The sequence below is a fragment of the Pistacia vera genome, unplaced genomic scaffold (genome assembly GCF_008641045.1).
Source record: "Pistacia vera cultivar Batoury unplaced genomic scaffold, PisVer_v2 Contig656, whole genome shotgun sequence".
Classification (NCBI taxonomy): domain Eukaryota; kingdom Viridiplantae; phylum Streptophyta; class Magnoliopsida; order Sapindales; family Anacardiaceae; genus Pistacia; species Pistacia vera.
This window is the reverse complement of record NW_022196508.1, coordinates 1,425,265-1,449,505: the sequence shown is the minus strand read 5'-3', so window position 1 is coordinate 1,449,505 and position 24,241 is coordinate 1,425,265. Positions and strand designations below refer to the sequence as shown.

The following is a 24,241-nucleotide window of genomic DNA, read 5'->3' as shown; positions in this document are numbered from 1 at the left end:
CAAACCAGTCCCACCAATTGGCTGGATTTGTTTTCAATCACTATCAATTCCAAATCAAGCTCATTATACAGTATCCAAAATATATAAACACATAAATTCATCATTAAATTACAAACATAAAATCTTCCAGTCTACTAAAGTACCCACCAAGCAAGAATGAATTTTTTGTCATCACCAAAACACACATCAAACGCCACAATAAGCTTCCACGTGTTACATACAACAGAAAATCAGACTTTTAGCAAGGAAATTTTCATTGATCCACTCAACTTTTGAAGCTAAATTCTTGATCCAAAAAAGGCATAGGAATCCTCTAACGATGTCTACGCTTGTCTTCATTTATCCGAAATCTAATGACCTCTCCATGCAAAGGTCTCCCAATGGTAACACTTCAACATTAAATTCATTGGACATCTTAAACACCAAAAGATTAACTTAACATCCTTTAACAAAAACTGTCTCATAACCGAACACTGATCACTCCAGGATTTTTCTTAAAGGTTCCATTCATCAATTTAAGCCATAATTTTAATGGGGCATTTAAGACACACAAATGAAGTTCCAGCAAATTATCCAAGCCATTATAGAGTCAATAACTATTTAAAACAGAATTTTCTTTCAACCTTTTAAAACTGCCAACTGCTTCCAGAATTGAGGTTACTGACTTGTAAAATTTATAACAATTTGACCTTTAATCAAAACCTTATGAAAACCAACAGAACTAAACTAGACACCTACAGGATTCACCAGAATTTAAAATCATCAAATTTGGATAAGAATAGATACATCAAATCATTTACGAAAATACTCGTTCTGCAGGAAACCCAAATTCCAGAATTACAGGGCAAACTTAAAAAATCCATAGAAATCCAATGCTTCGAGTTTTTGAGTGAAACAAATTTCTAAACACTCCTCAAGAAGTATACAACAACATATCCAAAATTCAGCTTCAGTCAAAAACCCAAAACATGTAAACGATTTTCGAAATTCCAGATGGTCAGTTTTTGCAGAGCACCCTTAAGCTCGAAAACCATCTTTAACAATTTTTTGCTTAGCAATCACATATACGTTCTATCCCACATAACATTATTGTAATTAATCTGACCTTTTCAGTTTATCTCATACCATTTTAGTCAATCATAACACAACACAAATCAAATTAATCAATAATCATCAAAGAGGGAAATCTCAAGCTTTACTCACCTCCCACATGCTTAATCCTCCTCTACTCCTTCCCATCACCAGAGTTTGCCGCGCCGCGGCCACTTTTCCAGCAACCTTCATCACTCTCTACTCTTCTCTCTCTCTTCCTCGTTTTCATCTCTCTCCCTTCTTTTCTTCTTCCTCTCCTCTCTTTTCTTTCTTCTTGATTCTTCTCCATTTGGGTGAAGAGCCCACCTATATTTAAAACAATTTTCTAATATTGTGAAACTACCTCAATGATTCTCTTATCTTATCAGGACCCTACCACATCAGCTTTTCTTGCAAAATGCCACCAACAAAAATTTAGAAACTCACATTTTTTTTTTTCCCTGAGAAAACAAAACAAATTTTATAAATAACCCATAAATATGGGATATACACCCTTCCCCCTTAAAGAAATTTCTCTTCGAATTTAACACTTGATTAGACACCTCCGGATACAGTGCACTATATCCTTCTCATCTCTCAGGTTGTTCCCTCTTCCGTATGATCACTCCATTGAATTTCTATCCAAGGATGGTCTTGGTGATTGTAGGTTAATGGCCCACTCGCTTCCATTGTGCCACTCTGATGTTCGCTTCATTTAGTTAGCATAACGAATATCTGGAGCCAAACCCTACAATCTTTCTTTATACATGGCCACCACATCTTGCAATTAAACTTTCCAATTTCCTTACCATCGAAATACCTTCCAATCTATATACCATCCACTCATGTATCCAAAGGCAGTTGCACCTAACTCCCTTCTGAATTACTTCCTAATAGTCACCTCTAAAATTAGACAGAGGAGTTACTTGGTGCTTTCCCAAAAACATTGACTTTGGCATTCCTGACTTCCTAAAAAGTTACCTCCTTTGGTATGGTCTAGGCCTCTTGTTGGGTCATGTGTAGACCGGCTAAATACAAGGTTGTCCCAATTCTCTTTGCCTCTCTCTATTGCCATGACCTAGACCCTTCTTTAGGTTGGGACCTCTATTGTCCCTTAACACGACAACTCCCTCCCATTCACCCTACTGGACAGCCCTCTGAAATACACTTCCACTTTGAACAATTTGGGGCACTCTCTCTTATATGTCCAAATGGTCTGCATCGAAACAGACTGAGTTGCACCCCCAACACTACTCTTCGTGGTACCTGCCACACTGTCACACAACATCCTCTGTTCCCTCTAGAGGCTCTATTGCCACTACTATGTGCCCTTAAATTTCCCTTGCCTCCAACTGGCCCTAGGCCTGGCTACTGGATGTGCTAGAGAAATTACCTTCACACACCTTCCCATACAGTTCTTCAGACCACCAATCCCTCATTTCTATCCCACGTTTCTGTCTATTGATTAACACATTTTTATAATGTCTAGACGTCTCACAACATTTTATGACACATTTCCTTTCTACCAAAACAATAAAACAGTAGTGGATGCAAAAAGTTGGTTACAGTCCACATCACCTTCCACAATCCCAGCTCCAAAATTCCCAACCTTCAATAATATTGCATGCCTTCATGCAAGTGTTCAAATATGGGTGGCATATATTATTAATAAAACCACATGTAATACGATATAATATTCCGAAGTATACCAACTTATAAAATATCAATTTACACCTCATATTTGTCCCCCCATTTTTAGTCCCAAAGGTTTCAAACATTACAATTATCCCCCTGCCTTACTCCAATAATCGCAAAACTGACAATCTGCCCCCTTCGGAATCCTTCCACCAATTACACAAATACTAACCCAAAGCACAGAAATTTGGGCCTATGCCCCCCCAAATATAAACAAACCCAATACTAATTAATTATCTTTTCACGATTATAAAGCCGACCCAAACACCCATTTCTCACAACTTCTTAAATTTGGCCAAGCCCATCTATTTTTTATAGCTCATCCATACTTCATCCATCAGAGTTAAATAAACCACACCACCAGATTATATCCATTTAACAACAACCCATATCCACAGGGTTTACACTCCAACATCTACTTCTCCAACTCAACCCAACCAAGAAGTTTCTTCATCCCAACAATACTGTTATTCCCACAACATTACCCTTCAATTTCCTCATCTCTCTATTCAAGAACAAACAACCAGGCCTCCCCAAAATTTGGCTGGATTTTTCCATTTTAATAACCTTCCACATGCAATTTCTCACAATTTAATTTCCAATCATCCAAATTATGCAATTTCACACAAACACACATGCCTGCCAAAAGTTCCTCTTCCAAACATGCTCTATAACCCTAATCATGCATATCAAAAACTTTATGCCAATATCCATATAACATTTTCATAAGCCAAAATATAACCATAATCATGATCTTGATTAAACAACACTAAGCCAATCTCAACATAATCTCACAACCTCCTAAAGCAATCCATACCATTTTCATTTATTTAATATCCAACACTCCCAATTCATCATTAAGTTACAAACATAAAATCTTCAGGTCTACTAAGTACCCACAAGCAAGATGGCATTTTTTTTCATCAACAAAACACACATCAAACGCCACAGTGCTTCCACGCATTACATACAACAGAAATCAGACTTTTAGCAAGGAATTTTGGTTGATCCACTCACCTTTTGAAGCTAAATTCTTGATCCGAAGAAGGGATCAGAATCCTCTAACGATGTCCGCGCTTGTCTTCCTATCTGAAATCCAATGACGTCTCCATTTCAAAAGTCTCCCTATGGTACACTTCAACATTGATTCATTGGACATCTAAACACCATAATTAACTTAATATCCTTTAACAAAAACTGTCTCTTAACCGACACTGATCACTCCAGGATTTTTCATAAAATTCCATTAATCAATTTAAGCCATAATTTTAATGGGGCATTCAGACCCATATGAGTTCCAGTAAATTATCCAAGCCATTCTAGATTCAATAACCATTTAAAACAGGATTTTTATTTCAACCTTTTCAAACTGCCACTGCTTACAAGATTGAGGTTATTGACTAGTAAAATTTATAACAATTTAACCTTTAATCTAAACCTTACCAAACCTCCAGAATTAAACTAGGCACCTACAGGATTCAGAAGAATTTAAAATCATCAAATTTAAAAAGGAATAGATGCATCAAATCATCTACTAAAATACTCGTTCTGCAGAAATCCAAATTCCAGGATTGCAGGGCAAACTTAAAAATCTATAGAAAATCCAATACTTCGAGTTTTTGAGTGAAACAAATTTTAAACACTCCTCAGAAGTCTACTACAACATATCTGAAATTCAGCTTCAGTCAAAACCCAAAACATGCAAACGATTTTCGGAATTCTAGATGGTCATTTTTTGTACAGTAACCCTTATATCAAAATCACATCTTTAACCATTTTTTTTTGCTTAGAAACCACATTATGTTCTATCCACATAACATTATGTAATTAATCTTCCCTTTTCAGTTTAATCTCATACCATTGCACTCAATCATAAACAACACAAATCAAATAATCAATAATCATCAAAGAGGATCTCAAGCTTTACTCACCTCCCACATGCTTAATCCTCCTTTACTCCTTCTGGTCACCGGAGTTTGCCCCCGCGGGCCACTTTTCCAGCCACCTTCATCGCTCTCTACTCTCTCTCCTTGCTTCTTCCTTTTCTCCTCTTTTCTTTCTTCTCTTCTTCCCTCCCCTCTCTTTTCTTTCTTCTTCTCGATTCTTCTCCATGCAGGCGAACAGCCCACTTTTATATAAACAATTTTCCAAAATTGTGAAACTACCCCAATGTTCTCTTATTCTTATCATGACTCTGCCACAACAGCTTTTCTTGCAAAACCCCATCAAAAATTTAGAAACTCCATTTTTCCCCCGGGAAACAAAATAAATTTTCATAAAATAACCTATAAAATATGTGATATTACATTTATAGTGCTTTACTTTCTATATGGAGTTAGTTTATTTAACCACTGCGATTTCACAACAAAAAGAAGAATATATGAGCTCTCGAGCACTCCAAATTACTCCCTTCTATCTCTTTGCAGCTACACACTCTTTGTGTGGCCTCACTAATGTGTGGCCACACACTTTCTCTCTAAGATTTAACACATTTTAATAATGTCTAGGACGTCTCACAACATATTTGATACAAATCATTAGGATTAAAAACACTTACCTACTGAAAATCATGTGTTTTCCCAAAGGTGTATTTGCTAAAGTTATTTTCTTTTCTACAGCAAACAAACAAATAATCATGAAAATTAGTTTGCCTGTTCACTAATCCCAATTATGTTACACCGTTCAATGTACAAAGAATACGTGTAGATTAATAGTAGCATACTATGATGTATTTTATTTTTTTAAATAAAAATAAAACAGATGTTATCTAAACGTTTTCCGACAAGATTGATTTTACAAATTCATATCTCTAACTATAGTTTTTTTAGATATTCCATAATTGCTTTATCTGAGGCATTCTCTAATTGTAACACAGATGTTGATAGAGATTGCAACAGCTATTGTATCAAAGGTTGGAGAATACTTGGTGGAGCCGACCATAAACCAAGCTCGTTACTTATTTCGTTTCAACAAAATTGTTTGAAGATCTTACAAACAAAGAACAAAACTGAAATCGAAACAACATGATGTGGAGGAACAAATCGAAGCTGCAAAAAGAAATGATGAAAATTTAAACAACTGTACAAGATTGGCTTGTCTGATTCGAGAAAATCATGGAAAGTTGAGACTTGAAAGGAAAAATAGAAGTTAATAAGACTTGTCTTAATGGTTGTTGTTTCCTAACTGTGTTTTTAGACATCAATTTGGTATGAACACAAAGACAACATTTTGTTGAAGGCAATTGTAGATAGAGGCCAATTTGATAGAGTGGGCAATCTTGCACCTCTATCAGGTGAACCTTCAGCACCTAAAGATTTTGACTTTTTCCAGCCTACGACAGATTCTTTTGATAAGATTATGGAGGCACTTAAAATGATGGCATCCATTTGGTTATATTGTATGGGATGGGCGTGTGGGTAAAACACACTTTAGCAAAAGCAGTGAGTAAAAAGGTCAAAGAAGAGGGCATCTTTAACGAGGTGTGATGGCTACTGTATTCCCAAACCTCCGAACTTCATAATATTCAAGGCAAGCTGGCTGAACTCCTAAATTTGCAACTTAAGAGGCAACTGAAGGGCAAGAGCTCAGAGATTGTTTTCAAGGTTTTCAAAGTCTAATAATAACCTTATAATCTGCGATGATATTTGGGAAGAATTCAATTTCGAAGAAAATGGGTGTGTTCCATTGAGCAAGGTTGCAAAATGCTTTTTGACAACCCGCTACAGAAACGCACTTATAGGGAGTATCAATCATAATTCATCTAGATGTTTTAAAGGAACACAAGGAGTGGCTTTACTAAAAACGGAAGCACATAGATGATGACTGTGTCCAACTTGAATACTTTGGCTACTCGAATTGCTGAGAAGTGGTGGTTTGCCTTTAGCACTTGTAACCACCGGAAGGTATTTGAAGGAAAGAAGATATCGAATATGGGAATCTGTGTGTGAAAAACTAAAAAAGTCTAAAACTGGAGGATTTACGTCTTGTTAATTAGTACAGAGAGAGGTGTCTACGCCAGTCTTAAGTTGAGTTATGATATTTTGAAGGGAGATAAAATTCGATGTGTTTTTTGATGTGTTCATTTATTTCCTGAGGATTTTGAAATTCCTTTGGAGGATTTGGTAGAATAGGATGGGGTTAGATTTATATGAAGGTGTTTTCGTCCATTGAAGAAGCAGAAAGGGACCTACGTTTAATTGTTGAAGAGCTAAAGGCTTTGGGTTTGCTATTAATGCCCATAAAAAGATTTGTGAGAATGCATGATATATGTTCGTGATGTTTGTCTGTGGATCACATCAAAGGGGGAGAATATATTCATGAGCAAGATTCGCATGGATTTGGACGCAGTTGAAACATGGAAAGAGGCTGGAACAATATACAACAATCTCCTTGTTGGAAAACAAACTAAAAGAGCTCCCTGTTAGACTGGTATGTCCTACAGCTTAAATTTGCTATTGGGTGGCGAAAATCATGGTTACGTTAAAGTTTCAGATGAATGTTTCCAAGAGATGAAAGCACTAGAAGTTGTAAGTTTAAGATATGCAGACCTTTCACTGAAATCACTTCATTCTGTGACAAATCTCAAGACTCTAGAGTTGTTTTTGGTTGTAATTTGAGAGACATTTGTTTCCTTGCCAACTGAACAAACTTGAGATTCTTAGCTTTAGAGATTCTTGTTTTGGCGAATTACCAATAGAATTGAGTGAACTTAAGGAACTAGAATGTTGGATTTACGTGGGTGTTTCTGAGCTAGAAAGATTCCTTCCAATTTGATACGAAGCTTTTCTCATTGGAAGAATATACTGGAGGACATCTTTGAAGAAGGTTGAAGAGAAAAAGTATAAAACCGGCAATGCTAGCTTTCAGAGGTAAATGATCTACCTTGCTTGGCTGCTCTGTATTTGAAAATAAATTCAAAATGCCTTCCAAAGACTTTGCTTTCTCCAAACTTTCAAGGTATGAAATTTGTGTGAACGTAAGTATTGATGATTTATGATCACCAAAAGCTTAATAATTGCTGATATTGATGCAACCTTATTGACTGCATTATTTAAAGACATATCACAGTGTAGAATATCTTAGTTTGGAACGGTAACAGTTGTCAAAATATCCTCCCAAGCATTTGACCAAAGGGATTGAAGAAGTTGAATGCTCTTGAGGTTAGAAGTTGTGAAGACTTGAAAATGCATGATGATGCATCGCAAGTGGGGGAAGAAAATGCTGAGTTGCATCCAAGTTTAGCAAGAGTTAGTGCTGTCATCCTTACCAAATTGCAGTGTATTATGGAAGGGGCCCATGTCCATTCATATTGTAACCTTCCAAAATCTTACGATGTTTATGTGGATCGTGTGAAAGCTTGACTTATCTTTTCACTTTATCAATTGCCCGGAGTTTGGGGCAGTTGAAATCACTCCGTGTAGAAGATTGTGATAGGTTATGGAGTTCCTGATCAGATAGAAGGGTGATGATGGCAGGGAGAGAACATGTTGTCGAAATTAGAAGATCTCCAATTGAAAATGCAAGAGATTGACTTATCTTTTCATTTATCAATTGCCCGGAGTTTTGGGGCAGTTGAAATCACTTCGGTATGAAGATTGTGAAGAGTTTGGAGTTCCTGATCAAGATAGAAGAGGGTGATATGGTCAGGGGAGAGAAATGTTGTCGAAATTATAAGATCTTAAATTCGAAGATGCTCAGATTGGAATATGTTTTTTTCCAGTGTTTGTTGCAGCATGTCTTATGCAACTTAAAAATCTTGAAATAGGAGATGCAACGGAGTTGAAGCAAGTATTTCATGAAAAGAAGAAATTGAAGTTGCAGAGGAAGGAAAGGACAACAGTTTCCTAATTTAAAAGACTAAAGCTTTACAAACTTGAAAAGCTTACCAGATTCCTTCCAGAAAATATCATTCACTTTGCCAGCTTTGGAGGTATGTTTTCAATTTTTATTTTTATCTCAATACAATTATTGTCACATTTTTTTTATTTTATTTTTTTTTTTTGCCTAAAATGGACAAACATGCTTGAATTTACACCAATATTAAAATAATTAGTACTTTAAGTGAGATATCAACAATGAAAATTATATCATAATAGTAATCTTTATCTATTAGACCTTTAAAGGATCATTTAGCTATACATTATTTTAGAAATTTCTAACAATTATGAGATATTTTTTCAATACAATTGGCACTAATTTTTTCAGCCCTTGAGAAATTGTTAAGTCTCAAGGCCCTAATGATTTTATTGCTTTTTAATTTTATTTTTTGTATACTTTGTGAGTAATTTTATATATTTTTTAAAAAGAACTAATTTAAATTTATACAATTACTTTACCCTATATAAATTAATTTAATTCTAATTAACTTTTTGTTAATTAGAGTTAAAATTATTGTTTAAATTTTGAAGTTTCACAATAAATTTTTTTGAAGAAAGTGTTATTATTATATTAAATTAAATTAATTAAAGATGTACCTTGCCATTAACATTCAGTATTTAAAAATATATAACAAATTGATACAAGAACATAATCACTATTTTCCACACGACTTCTCATGGCTACAGTGGCCCATGGGCCCAACCCGACTCTGTCAGAACCCATAATCCATCTTAAAGGACAATAACAAGTGCCCAAGATTATTTTTGCTTTATTATTTTAATTAATTTAATTTTGAATCTTCCTGATTATCCAGAATGGCCCGATTGATATATTAATGACATTACTTTATTCATAATTGTAGTGGCCTAATTGGATTCCTTTTTACACTTATTATATTCAATAAATTTTTGTTCAACCTCAACCTCATGTTTATGTATTATAATCTTTATTAGTATTATATAAACTAGTGTAATCACGTTCACAAATCATGTTTATTATATTTTTTCGTAATCAAATTATGTTTGTACATGATGTCTACTAGATTATATAATGTTGTTGACGTGCCGATCATGTAAGTCATATTTTATTACTTACACTTTTATTATTGTTATTATTATTATTATTATACTATAAAGAACACGATTTGCATAATTGTTATATCGGGTGGATCTAATAATTTTGATAACATCAAAGTAATTTGTTTCCTCCAGAAATTGTGTGCGCTAAGCGTGTCCAATGTAATGATCAGTTTGTTGAAAAGTTCTCCTGGATTGAGATGTGGCTTCTTCAAAAATTTGGAAGGATTACACATTGATAATTGTGGAGCAAAAGTTGTATTTCAGTTGAAGATCTAATCAGTGAAGACAACAACATGAATTTCACTTCCAAAATTAAAGAGTTTTCTTTTGTATAATCTGAAAGAACTAGAAGGTTTATGTAAAGGTCCTGCTCATGTTCTAAGGTTGGAGAATCTAACCACTTTCACAATAAGAGGATGCAAAAAGCTGAAACGTATCTTTTCATTTACTCTTGCTGAATTTGGGTCAATTGGAATCACTTTTCGTAGAAGATTGTGAGAATTTGGAACAAGTATTTTATCTGATGAAAATATAGGTTCAGGAGATGAGAAAAACATCAACCTCCCAAATTGAAGAAGATAAACCTTGAATCAGTTGCGAACCTTAAAAGCTTCTGTCCAGAAAAATATCATTTAACTTGTCCAGCTTTGGAAGAGTTCAAAATAAATGCGCCTGTCGGATGTTTTTTCGAAAAGGTACATTTTTTATTTTTTTATTTTCTGAAGTAAAATGCCAAATTATCTTGAAGCCGTTGTATTTATTATTATTTTTTATTTGCAAAAATAATTGAAATGTGTGAATTTTGACTATAATGGTAATAAGATTAAAAAAAAAAAAAAGCATAAATAAAATGATATTTTTGACTAATGGTCTTTATTCATGAATCTAAATAAGTTTGTTTTTGTTAAATTAAATAAAATATTTGAATACCATTAATGCCTTTTTACTTTTATTTTATTGACCATATACATCTTTTACTTTTCAATGTTTTATTTATTATATGCCTTTTTTCTAAGAAGTTTGATTTACTTGTATTTGGCAACATGCATGGTCAATGAACTAACACCTGATAAAATTGCCATCTAACTAGAATTTCAGCTATTATACTATCAATTTCAATTTTGATATTTGTGAGTCTGCATTCATTTAAAAATAGTTAAAGTTAAGAAATTATGAGCGGGAAATTAGCATTTTCTTTATTATTCGTGTTATTATTTTTTGAGAAATTATTTAATTTTAGTTTCATAATAAAATAACAGATTTCGTTTATTATTTTAGTAGTTTTGTGGTGATGTCATGGATCTCATAATTTTTTTGTTAAGAGATCAAAGTGATTTGTCTTTTCAGGAATTGGCGGATTGTGGAGATGAATTATTGTAGTATTCATTGTATGATGAAATCCTCTTGTAGTTAAGATGTGGCTTCTTTAAAAATTTTGAAGTATTAAACATGGCAAATTGTGGAGTAAAAGAGGTATTCCAATTGGAAGGACAACAACATGATTATCAATTCCAAAATTAAAGAGTTTGTCTTTGCATAGTCTGAAAGAATAGAAGGCTTATGTAAAGGTCCCGCTCATGTTTCTAAGGTTGTGAGAATCTACCACTTTAACAATACGTGGATGCAAAAAGCTGAAACGTATCTTTTCATTTACTCTTGCTGAGAGATTCGGTCAATTGGAAAGACTTTCATAACGGATTGTGAGAATTTGGAACAGTATTTTATCTGGATAAATATAGGTTCAGAGATGAGAAAAACATCAACCTCACCAAATTGAAGAAGATAAACTTGAAGCAGTTGCGAACCTTAAAAGCTTTTGTCCAGAAAAATATCATTTACCTTGTCCAGTTTTGGAAGAGTTTCAGAATAAATGCGCTTGGGGAGTGGGAGTGGTGGGTGAGTCGAAGCCTTCAAAAGGTATGTTTTTTTTATTTATTTATTTTTTTCTGAAGTAAAATGCCAATTATCTTGAAGCCGTTGTCTTGATTATTTTTTTATTTTTATTTGCAAAATAATTGGATGTGTGATTTTTTGACTAATAATGGTAATAAGATTAAAAAAAATGCATAAATAAAATGATATTTTGATTAATGGTCTTTATTCACGAATCTAATAGTTTGTTTTTTGTTAAATTAAAAAAATATTTGAATACCAATTAATGCCTTTTTACTTTTATTTTACTGACCATTCATTCTTTTACTTTTCAATTTTATTCGTTAATGCCTTTTTCTAAGAAGTTTGATTTACTTGTATTTGTCAACGATGCATGGTCAATGACTAACACATGATAAAATTGCCATCTAACTAGAATTTCAGCTATTATAACTATCAATTTCAATTTTGATATTTGTTGAGTTTGCATATATTAAAAAATAGTTAAAGTTAAGAAAATTATGAGAGGGAAATTAGCATTTTCTTTATTATTAGTGTTATTATTTTTGAGAAATTATTTAATTTTAGTTTCAATAATAAAATAACAGATTTCGTTTATTAATTTTAATAGTTGTTGGTGTGATGTCATAGATCTCATAAATTTTTTGTAAGAGATCAAAGTGATTTGTTTTTTCAGGAAAGACGGATTGTGGTGATGAATTATTGTAGTATTCAGTTGTGTGATGAAATCCTCTTTGAGTTAAGATGTGGCTTCTTAAAACATTTTGAAGAATTAAGTATAGATGATTGTGGAGTAAAAGAGGTATTCCAGTTGGAAGGACAACAACATGAATTATCATTTCCAAAATTAAAGAGTTTGGAGTTGAATCATCTGGAAGAACTAGACAGTTTATGTAAAGGTCCTGCTTATGTTCTAAGGTTTGAGAATCTTACAGCTTTAAAAATAAGTGGCTGCAAAAAGTTGAAGCATATCTTCTCATGTACTCTTGCTCTGAGCTTGGGTCAATTGGAATCCGTTGAATTAAAAGATTGTGAGAATTTGGAACAAGTATTTTATTTGGATCATGAAAGAGAAGAAAATGTAGGTGGAGGAGATCATAAGAACATCGGGCTCCGAAAATTGAAGATGTTAGAACTTGAAGGGCTTGCGAAGCTAGTAAGCTTTTTTCCAGAAAAATATGCTGCATGTTGTCCAGCTTTGGAAGAGTTCATAGTAAAAGACTGTTCCAAATTAACTACAACTTTCATTGTTGAAGAGGTATGTTAAATCTTTTATCTATTAGGCCTTTACTAATTGGATAGATATTTTATGCATGAAGAGTTAGTAATATTCAATAATAATAGTTAGTACTAATTGGATAGATATTCTATGTACATTATTAAAAAATTGTTAAAATTTTAGTTTACCAATTACCACCACTCCCTTTATGGGAATAAAATTCTTCCAAGTTTAATAAAACTTATTCAGCAACAGCATATCAGACCATTCACTTAAAATTATAAATGAATCTACTTTGTTATTGTTAATTTACTTTCAACTTCTCTTAGAATTTTTGGATTTTTTAGTTAATCAAATAAAATATATAAAAGATTCTCTTACCTTTTTTTTAGTAGTTGGCAGTACGTTATAATCTATTGGCATAAATTTATCTGATAAACTTTTTATAACATTATTGTGATGTTTCAGAATCTGCAAGTTATAGAGATGAGTAAGTGCAGTAGTCAATTATGCGATGGAATTCTCTGCGGGTTGAGATGTGGTTTCTTCAAAAAAATTAAAGAATTTAGCATGGAAGACTGTGGAGTAGTAGAATATGAATTATCATTCTCAAATTTGAAGAATTTGACCTCTTTAACAATAACCCACTTCAACACGCTCAAACATATCTTCTCACCTACTGTTGCTCGAAATCATATGTTGCAATTGAAAATGCTGTGCATCAGAGAATGTGCGGAATTGGAGCAAATCATTGATGTTAAAGATGGTGAAGAAGTTGGAGCAAATCTTCTCCAAACTCTATCATATATTAGAGTGGAAAAGTGCCATAAATTAAAAAATCTGTTTCCTATCTCCATAGCTCGGGGTTTTCAACAATTGGAATGCCTATATGTATGCGACAACCCTGAATTAGAAGAAATATTTGGAGACAATGATGTGATTGATGAGAAAGAAATCCAGTTGCCTCAACTTGCGAGAATATGCCTGAGAGAATTACCAAGACTCTCCAACTTTTGCCATGTGGATTATCACTTCATATTTCCAACACCACCACTTTTTGAGTTGATAGTCATAGGATGTCCAAAGATAAGTACAAGATTTTCATGGGATAAAGAAAATAAAAGTGTGCATGCGGAAGCAAAGGTACTTCTATTTTTTAATTATAATTGATTAAAGATATTAAGTCAAAAGGATTTGCTCATTATTCTTCACAGTAAGGAACTTCTTTTCATAATTTACTTCTGATGTAATGCCCACAAAAACTTAACTATTACTACTCCTTCGGCATTTGAATGCTTCCAATATATGCTTTGCAGGCACCCTAAAAGTTAGCGGCCGAAGATGATAGTCATCAAGAGCAGGCACCCCAAATATAGCACAGAGTATATAGTCACTGACGAGCAGCACCTGAAAGAGACGATTCATGCAGTGAAAAAAGACAGGCAATTCTGAGCAGCATGAGGGCAGTGAAGATGAAAGTCATGAAGAGGGACGTTACAGATCTCTTGTCGTGTGGTGCTGTTTCGAAAATTACTCAGTACATAAAATCAAGAGCTTTTATTCCGATTCTCATCCACCCCAATTAGAAATGGAACACTGAAACTTAGAAACATGCTTCATCATTTTGATAGGTAATAAAATTTTATTGTCTACACATTTGGAATGTGCTGTCAGAGGCTCCAACATAGAATGACTTGTGATTACGTTATTTCTTTTGATGGTTTTTCAGTTGGCTCCACTGAACACAATGAATATTACTCGGTTTGAAGGGAGCAGAGAAAAAATTCAATTCACTGTCTTCAATTTGATGAATTTTCTAAACTGCCACTTGTTATATATTTGTTTTGTTTTAAGTCCAATATCAATCACTTGTTATGTGATTTTCTAATGGATTATTGACACAGTTTAGTTTGGGTTAGTACTGATGTATTTTGTATAATTCAGGGTGAGTTGATTATCGGTGCTTAATTGTATAATCTGGTGGATCTAATCAGTACTTCTGCGGCTAAAATTAACTAACTTTGTACTTCACCTCTTCAGTACTTCTGCTGCTACAATCTTTTCAATATCTACTATCTGCGTTTTAACTCCTGCTTCAAATTCTCTATTAGATCTTCTACTACTGCGGTAACTTGTTCTTTACCTTCACAAATTACTTGCCCTTTCAATACGAGAAGATGGTATAACAATAGGTTTACTCTTAAGAACTCAAACTGTCTTGCCAGTTGCACCAATGGTTTTGTAAAGATGTCAACATTTTGCACTTCACTAGGAACATACTATTTCTTATCAATTGCTACAACTTGCTCCCTTACATAATGTGTATCAATCTCAATATGTTTTGTTTATATTCTGCTTCAATCTCAATAGGTTCTACAAAGCTCTATAATCTGCCTCGTGGATGATAAAGCCACCATTACTTTTCTGTTTTCTACAACTCCATTGCACTAAATTAGGACTAACAAAAAACATAGCATCACTTGTAGATCTTTATCTTGTACACAACTGCCCCAACTATATTTGCATAGCACCCCAACTGCATAGTACTTGCTGGATTGAACTGAATGCCATAAAATAAGTCCCTTTAAGTACCTAAGTACTCTTTGCAGGCCTGCCACTGAACTGAGTTGGTTTGCTTAGAAATTGACTTAGTTTATCACTAAGAAAGCAATGTCAGGCTTGGTTAGGTAAGTATTGAAGAGCACCTACTGTGCTTCTATATAAGGCAAGAGTGTCAAAATCCTCACTATCAGCAGCAAGTCAATTCCCAAAGCCATTTGACTGTAGCTTTCCAAGTCTACTTTAGAAGATCTTGGCATATTTAGCGATTGAGAGAATGCCATTACTATTTTGAAAAGCTTCTAAACTAACAATAAGCTATTGAATTCACAAAACAAAGTATTTCTCAGAACAAAGATTATGAAATGTTAGTCTCCCCCAACTTTTCTCTTCAACAATACAGTTGATGTTTAATCATAATAGACATTGAAGTTATCTTCTTTTTCTTCATTTTTTTTAGGGAAAGAAACAGAAATTGAAAAACCCAATTGGCGAGAACTGGACTTGGAATTGAGCCACCTTTAACTTAGGATTCAGAACAACAGAGCATCACACCTAAGATACAGAACGAGCCCATGTAACTTTCTAGATAAACCAAGTGATATCGTAACTAGTGTAGAATTAACCTTCACCACTTTATTTCAATCCACAACAAAACAATAAGTGGCGGCTAAAAGCCCAGATAAGTAGGGATATTAAGGCAGTAAAAGCAAGTCCTACATAACTGTTTATATCCTGATCAAAACTGCACAAAATTACATACAGCAGGCAAATATTTCTGAAGTTCCCAATAATCAATTGCCACTGTTACACTCAGATGTTACCTCATAGCGTTTTAGGCCAATTCTGTGGATTTCGCCCTCTGCCAATGAGTACAACAGAGAATGAAGTGCAGAACATGAGAATTGAACAAACTCTAACTCAAATCGACAAAAGTACTCCATGAAAACAAAACTCCTCACCAACAACACATACAGACCACATATTAACAATAGTGCTTAAAAGCTATTCAAACACCACGAATCACTATATACCACCATCACCAACATCACAGAACAACCCTTGCAGGATTTACATTTATTCACATTAAGTTCTTATAAGGTTATAATGGTTCAGCAACTAATTAAACAATTAGACTCTAAAAACACTAAAAATTAACAACAAAATTCTCCACTTGATCCAATCCAACACCAATAGCAGAACATTAATCAGGCAATTTATACTATCCACGAAAGCAAAACCAAAACAACATTAATAAAAATCCCACTAACCTATAATCTCCTCTCTTCCACTTGCCACTCTAAATACCGACACTCTCACACAAACCTCTAACAACAGCCAAAGTCAACCCAATTGCCAAATCCGCCACGTCATCAGTCACACATTCAGGGTGTTTGTGACTCTTATTCCCTTCTCTTTACACTTCCCAAGTTCAACTTTGTCAAGCCCCACGCTGAAACTCGCCGCGATCTCAAGCTTTGGCAAAGCTTCTATCAGTTCAGCCTCAGCGCCGGCCGCGGCATTCCCGACAACTCCTGGTCCTCACTGAAGCTTCCCATGCTCCCGGGGCAAAGAAACAACATCGATGATGGCGGTTGATCATCAAGCCACTCCTTGATCTCTGTTATTGAGATGGATCCACCTGATCCTCGATCAATCTCATCACCCTCTAAATTCAAAATGGGTCCCGGTGTATACAAAGGTGGGGTGTTGTTCAACTTACCATCAGAGAAAGACTCGACCGCATAGGATTCCAACTCCTTGAATGTATTTACAATAATGCCCTCTGCTTCTCTAAACCCCCCTCGCTTGTTGAAACATAACAGTAGTCCACTGTCTCTGTGAACACGATAGGCAAATTCCTAACAGGAAACGGCTTAACGAGACTCGGGACAATCAACTCAGTGACCGAGTCTTTCAACTCAGTGATGGGCTGGTTTTGCTCATCACAAAGAACTTGCAAGTGTAACTGCATACTAAGAAAAGCTGCACCGGAGGTGTAGAAAATGTAGCTAGGAACTCCAAAATCATTCGCAACTTCATCATGTCCCCACAGAACATATCGAGAACGAACCCGGCGAGTCGAGGTGAGTCACCAGAGACTGACTCCGTCCGAATTAGCTTAGTGACTGCTTCTTTGACGAGAGGTTAATGGCTTTTGACGAACGAATCCATGAAGCTTATGCGAGAAGATGATTTTGAAGGGGAAAGATTGACTTCTGGGAGTTGAATGATTTTGAAGTTCGGGTTGAGTGGAGAGAGAGAGAGAGAGAGAGTGAATGAAGGTAGACGGGGACTTTGGTGTGGAAGGGAAGCTGCATGACGAGGACGGTGATGGAGAGGCGGTGGTCACAGTGGACCAGGAGCTTTGCCATCTCCACCATCGTTACAACGTGGCCGACGCCCGATAAGGGATCAACACTAGCTCAGCTTTCTTCATGCTTTTGTTCTGTACTTTTGTTTACTAACAAAGTTGATGGGAAGTTATATACAGGACAAGGGGCTGATGAAGATGATGATATAATTAATTAATTACTATTTATTTAATAATAAAGGAATAAAAAAGGTTGCCTAGGTGTGACGGGCGAGGCTGTAAATCAAATTAATATTTTGAAAGTTATCATCTCGACCGTCCATATCTGAAGGCATTGAGTTATTATTGTGCGTGCCGGGGCGAGTGGGGGTTGAACTCAGTAACTGACTCATCATAAATGTGGTGTTGTTTAATGGTTCAGTTATCATTGTAGTGCTCTTTGACTATTTGTTTGATAGTGTCGGCGGATGTGTGGAAACCAACCTGAGAGTGAGACACATCATTGGTGTACAATAGAAAAAGACTTTAATATCCTTTGTCCTATACTACTTAATTTTCTTATTTTATTTCATTCAATTTTTGTTTTTAATTATGAATAATACTGTCTTTGCATCACCTTCTACAGCATTTCTTTTACTTAATGATGTGGCATCTTACATGGCATATGCAATGTCAACCGGATATTGTTTGGTTGGCAAATTTAGGATAGAAGAATTTTGGGGGCGATTTAAATTTGGGGAATTCTAGGTCTGTTTGGTTTAGTATATTTTACTATTCTATTCATGCTATTTTTAAAGAAAAATACTATTTTTATAAAGACCTATACAAAGAGGATTATAAAGTAACGTGAGAGAGAAGAAAAAAATAAAGAAAAAAAGGAAAAAAAGAGAGAAAGAAATCATGAAGATTAAGGGTAGCAATTATTTTTGTATGCCCCTTTTGTATTTATCTTTGTAAGGATATCACTTCTCATTTCTAAATTACTAGTTTGTTTCCCTAAAAATGCTATTATATTTTATTTAACTATTTTTAAATCTTTTAAGTTTATTAATTTAACAAACACCCACAAAAAAAAGTTTAGAAATTAAGAAAAACACATCTATCTATCCACATTTGCCAGATTTTGACCACTATAGTAGAAAAGTAGTCGAAATTTAATATAATAGCATATTATCGACTGGATCTAACCGATAATACATCAATCTATCATTTTTCGACTAAATCTATAATGAATATGATCGAAAAGGACTAGATCAACTACCAAAGATTTGATCATCGAAAAAACACTGATTTGATACCATGAACAAATTGCATTTGAGAGAAGAAATTTTTTATTTAGCTTAAAGGGATCCATTTACAAGAAGCACATTTTATATGTATATACAAGTAACTATAGTTAGTCAACCACAGTTAATTAACTATAACAACTAACTAACTATTTAACCAATTAACTAAGCCACTTAACTAACTGACAGATTAATTAGCTAACTAAACTAATTAACTGATTATACTAATAATCCAATAGTCATGCTGATACAAAACATGTCGAGGACAAAACCGACGAGTCGAGGTGAGTCATGGGAGGGTGACTCAGAGGGAACAAGCTTAGAGATGGCTTCTTTGACGAGGTGTTTATGAGATTTAATGAACGAAGTGAAGAAGCTTCTGGGGTCGAATTCTTGAAGGTCATCGCTTGGGAGATGAACGAAGTTGATGCGGTCACTAGCAAAGAGTGAGTTTAGATAGGTGTTAACTTTGGAGTCAAAGGGTAATTTTATGACGAGGACTGATGGAGATGCGTTGGTGACAGTGGACGAGGAGCTTGGCCAGCTCCACGGTGGAGCCGAGGTGGCCGACGCCTAGTGTAGGGATGAAGACGAGGTCGGCTTTCTTGTTCATTGAAGTTGGTTATTGCAAATTATTTACAAGTCAAGTCTTGCCTTGTTTATCAGATGTTCATGATGTATTAACTTGTAACATGGTAGACATAAGCCATACTTGCTCTATATAAATGCAGTGTGAAAAGAATTAAGAAGATTATTGTTTATCTGTTGGAATTCACATGAAATATTTTGGGCATCTTTTACCTGTTAGAACTTAAAAAAGGGCGCAAACTGGCAGAAGGCGGTAGATGGCGTTGACTCCCCTGCCAACTCCATTATTTTTTTCCTGCTCAGTTGCAGATGATGAGGAGATTACCGGATTGTAGAGTTTGTCGATCCTGGACATGAAGCGCTATGGGGTGAATATGGTCTTGTTGAGTTCCGAAATCCATGGGACATCTGTTCTTTCGAAAAAAAAAAAAAGGGGAAAATGAAATTACATGAACTAATTCTTATTAACATTCATCAGAGCATGAAATCTCACTATAAGGAGAAGGAAATAATAAACTAAAAGACCAACTGCTAGCCTTTCAACAGCCAATCATTTTTTGCAGCTAGCTGTCTTCAGTTTACTACACATGGTTTTCGTTCTCCCATTTTCAAAATCTGTGAAGAACATTCATGTTCATTCATTAAACAAAGAGATGACATCTAGATTGGAGCTTCAGGTGGCCCTATATCAGCATTTTTTTTTATTTCCATGGCTAATCCTTCCAACATCTCATATATCTCATGACATGGTTTTTTTATAAGACTTGAACAAGCCTCTCATTTTAATCCATTTTAATTTCAACCGCTAATCCCAACTCAATCACCATTTCAAAGGCATTCAATTAATTGGAACGCCAAACCATATGCTTTCTAGTGTAGAATTCCACCCACAGTGTGATATCGATCATGACTGTACAAAACATGTCGAGAACGAACCCGGCGAGTGTGGGTGAGTCATCGGAGGCTGACTCTGAGTGAAGAAGCTTAGAGACAACTGCTTTGACGTGGGGTTTATGAGATTCAATATATAAAGGGAAGAATTTTCTGGGATTGGATCCAGGAAGTGGAATGTGATCGTTGGGAAGATGAACGAAGTTGATACAGTTGGCTGCAGAGACTAAGTCGAGGTAGGCGTTGACTTTGGAGTCAGAAGGTAGCTTCATGACGAGGACGGTGATGGAGAGGTGGTGGTGGTGGTGGACGAGGAGCTTAGCCAGCTCCACGGTGGAGAAAAGGTGGCCGATGCCTGGTATAGGAATAAAGCTGAGCTTTCTTATTCATTTGTGTGGATGATTGACGATTCCTTTTGTTGGTTGTGAGTAAAATTATACCAAGCTTTTATGGATATACTAATAGTGAATGATGTCACTGCCTTGTTAATAGTGAAAAGAGGAGAGACACGTGTAACTCATGCACTGAGTGTACTGTGTATACCATGTCAGCATACAACGCTTATACTATGGTTGAGTATATCCATACATGACTAGCAAGATCCTCCAGTGAAATAGTGACATGTGTTATCGTTTTTCCCTTTTAAACGACAGCTAAAATTTCATGAACCACTGTTGCTCCATATAAATTCAGTGGGAAAATAATAAGAAGAATGTTATTTACATGCTGGAATTCATATGAAAAAGTTCAACATCCCTTTACCAGTGTTTTGAAGGAAGAGAAAACAAGGTTAGAACTTGGAACTGAGAATGCCTGGTTGAAGGTCAACTGCTGTAGCTCCTTCAATCTCCCAGGTTTAATTCATATGGTCCGTAGAGGAACACTGGCGCAAACTGGCAAACCGCGGTAGATGGCGTTGATTCCCCTGGCCACTCCATGATCATGCTGCCCGATTGCAGATGATGATGTGCTAGAGGGAGAATATGGTCTTTTTGAGTTTTGCAATCCATGTAACATTTGTTCGTGTCATCATTATAATTGATATTCTCAAAAAAGGGGAAAATGAAATTACAAAATTTTGAATTAATTGATTCTCGTGAATATCCATTAGGGCATCACATTGACCAACATATCGAAAACTCGTTCTAAAGAGAATGAAGCAAAAACAAAAGACTATAAAAAATCCAAAGTAGGCATTTTCTTCCTAACTTAATGAATGTAAAATCTTATATATCAATAGAAAACGGCTTTAAACTTTTGCTCGGGTTTTATTTGTTTAAAACTTATTCCCATCTATGATAAAAATTAGTTCAAATTTCCATTTCAATCATCCATTATTCAAGCATAAGGTCCAAACTCTCCATATTACCAATCTATCTACCTGAAATGATTTCGTATGTTGAGATATAAAAAGATGTCTAAATTATTAGCTTAAAGAGAATCCTAACAGTTTCAAGAATAAAGTATTGAAAATTTAAATAATAGAAACTATATAACAATTTTACATACAAAAACTTCTCAGATGAATTTTAAACTAATCTTTCATTTTCTTCTTTGTGTTCACCCAAAAGACAGATTCTGCGATAAAAATTTAGGTATGATCACTTTACTAAGTCAATGAAGAAGATGCTTTAATCACAGCAGAGGATAGAACGTAAGAAGATATCCATAACTAAGAAGTAATGAGAAAGCAGCCACTATAGTTGAAAAAGTGTGAAAGATCCAATAAAGAAATTCATGCACCATATGTATAAAGTCCGGTTGCTGCTGAGCATAGAGTGATATAATTTTTTTAAAGGCGAAATTTTTACCATCATGCTAGAATGAGAGTTTTTCTATATTTTGCCTAATCAATGAGATAAGGCCTGATTAAATAAAGTTGAGCAGCTTATCCACTTTACTCTAATTTAGTCTCCATTGCTTAACTTAACCACTAAAGACCATGCAAACATCCAGATAATTGCGTCATGCTAAACACTGAGCTGCTCAACTGAGCATTGATCGAAATTATCAGTCTTGACACAGGACCACGATTTAGACCTAACATCATGTTGTATCCACAATAATTAAATGACCAACTACTGGCCTTTCAACATCCAATATTTTTGCAGCTAGTTGTCTTTACTAAACATGGTTTTCATTCTCCCATTTTCAAAGTCCATAATGAATATTCCAGTTCATTCATTAAACTGTGAGATGGCATCTAGATTAGAGCTTCGGTTGGCCCTATAACCAGCATTTTTCATTTCCATGGCTAATCNAACCCTTATATCAAAAATCACATCTTTAACCAATTTTTTTTGCTTAGAAACCACATATATGTTCTATCCACATAACATTATTGTAATTAATCTTCCCTTTTCAGTTTAATCTCATACCATTGCACTCAATCATAAACAACACAAATCAAATTAATCAATAATCATCAAAGAGGGAAATCTCAAGCTTTACTCACCTCCCACATGCTTAATCCTCCTTTACTCCTTCTGGTCACCGGAGTTTGCCCGCCGGCGGCCACTTTTCCAGCCACCTTCATCGCTCTCTACTCTTCTCTCCTTGCTTCTTCCTTTTCTCTCTTTTCTTTCTTCTCTTCTTCCTCCCCTCTCTTTTCTTTCTTCTTCTCGATTCTTCTCCATGCAGGCGAACAGCCCACTTTTATATAAAACAATTTTCCAAAATTGTGAAACTACCCCAATGATTCTCTTATTCTTATCATGACTCTGCCACAACAGCTTTTCTTGCAAAATACCCCCATCAAAAATTTAGAAACTCACATTTTTCCCCCGGGAAAACAAAATAAATTTCATAAAATAACCTATAAAATATGTGATATTACATTTATAGTGCTTTACTTTCTATATGGGAGTTATGTTTATTTAACCACTGCGAAATTTCACAACAAAAAGAAGAATATTATGAGTCTCTCGAGCACTACAAATTACTCCCTTCTATCTCTTTGCAGCTACACACTCTTTTTGTGGCCTCACTAATTGTGGCCACACACTTTCTCTCTAAGATTTAACACATTTTAATAATGTCTAGGACGTCTCACAACATATTTATGATACAAAGTCATTAGGAATTAAAAACACTTACCTAGGCTGAAAATCATGTGTTTCCCAAAGGTGTATTTGCTAAAGTTAATTTTCTTTTCTACAGCAAACAAACAAATAATCATGAAATATTAGTTTGCCTGTTCACTAATCACAATTATGTTACACCGTTCAATGTTACAAAGAATACGTGTAAGATTAGTAGTAGCATAGTATGATGTATTTTATTTTTTAAATAAAAATAAAACAGATGTTATCTAAACTGTTTTCGACAAGATTGATTTTACAAATTCATATCTCTAACTAATTAGTTAATTTTAGATATTCCTATAATTGCGTTATACTGATGCATTCTCTAATTGATAACACAGATGTTGATAGAGATTGCAACAGCTATTGTATCAAAGGTTGGAGAATACTTGGTGGAGCCGACCATAAACCAAGCTCGTTACTTATTTCGTTTCAACAAAATTGTTGAAGATCTTACAAACAAAGAACAAAACTTGAAATCGAAACAACATGATGTGGAGGAACAAATCGAAGCTGCAAAAAGAAATGATGAAAATATTAAGGCAACTGTACAAGATTGGCTGTCTGATTCGAGAAAAATCATGGGAGAAGTTGAGACGTTGAAAGGAAAAATAGAAGTTAATAAGACTTGTCTTAATGGGTGTTGTCCTAACTGGTGTTTTAGACATCAATTTGGTAGGAAAGCA

General features: G+C 34.8%; 1 long non-coding RNA gene across 1 annotated transcript; it reads right to left on the bottom strand.

Annotated features, from left to right (window-relative positions):
* Nucleotides 1-1,339: 1,339 nt before the first annotated feature.
* LOC116112169 lies at nucleotides 1,340-23,025 on the bottom strand. The gene is made up of 3 exons (XR_004125179.1): nucleotides 22,928-23,025; nucleotides 3,784-3,891; nucleotides 1,340-1,398 (listed from the first exon to the last, which is right to left on the bottom strand). It is a non-coding gene; the product is annotated as an uncharacterized LOC116112169 (long non-coding RNA).
* Between the last annotated feature and the right edge of the window lie 1,216 nt (nucleotides 23,026-24,241).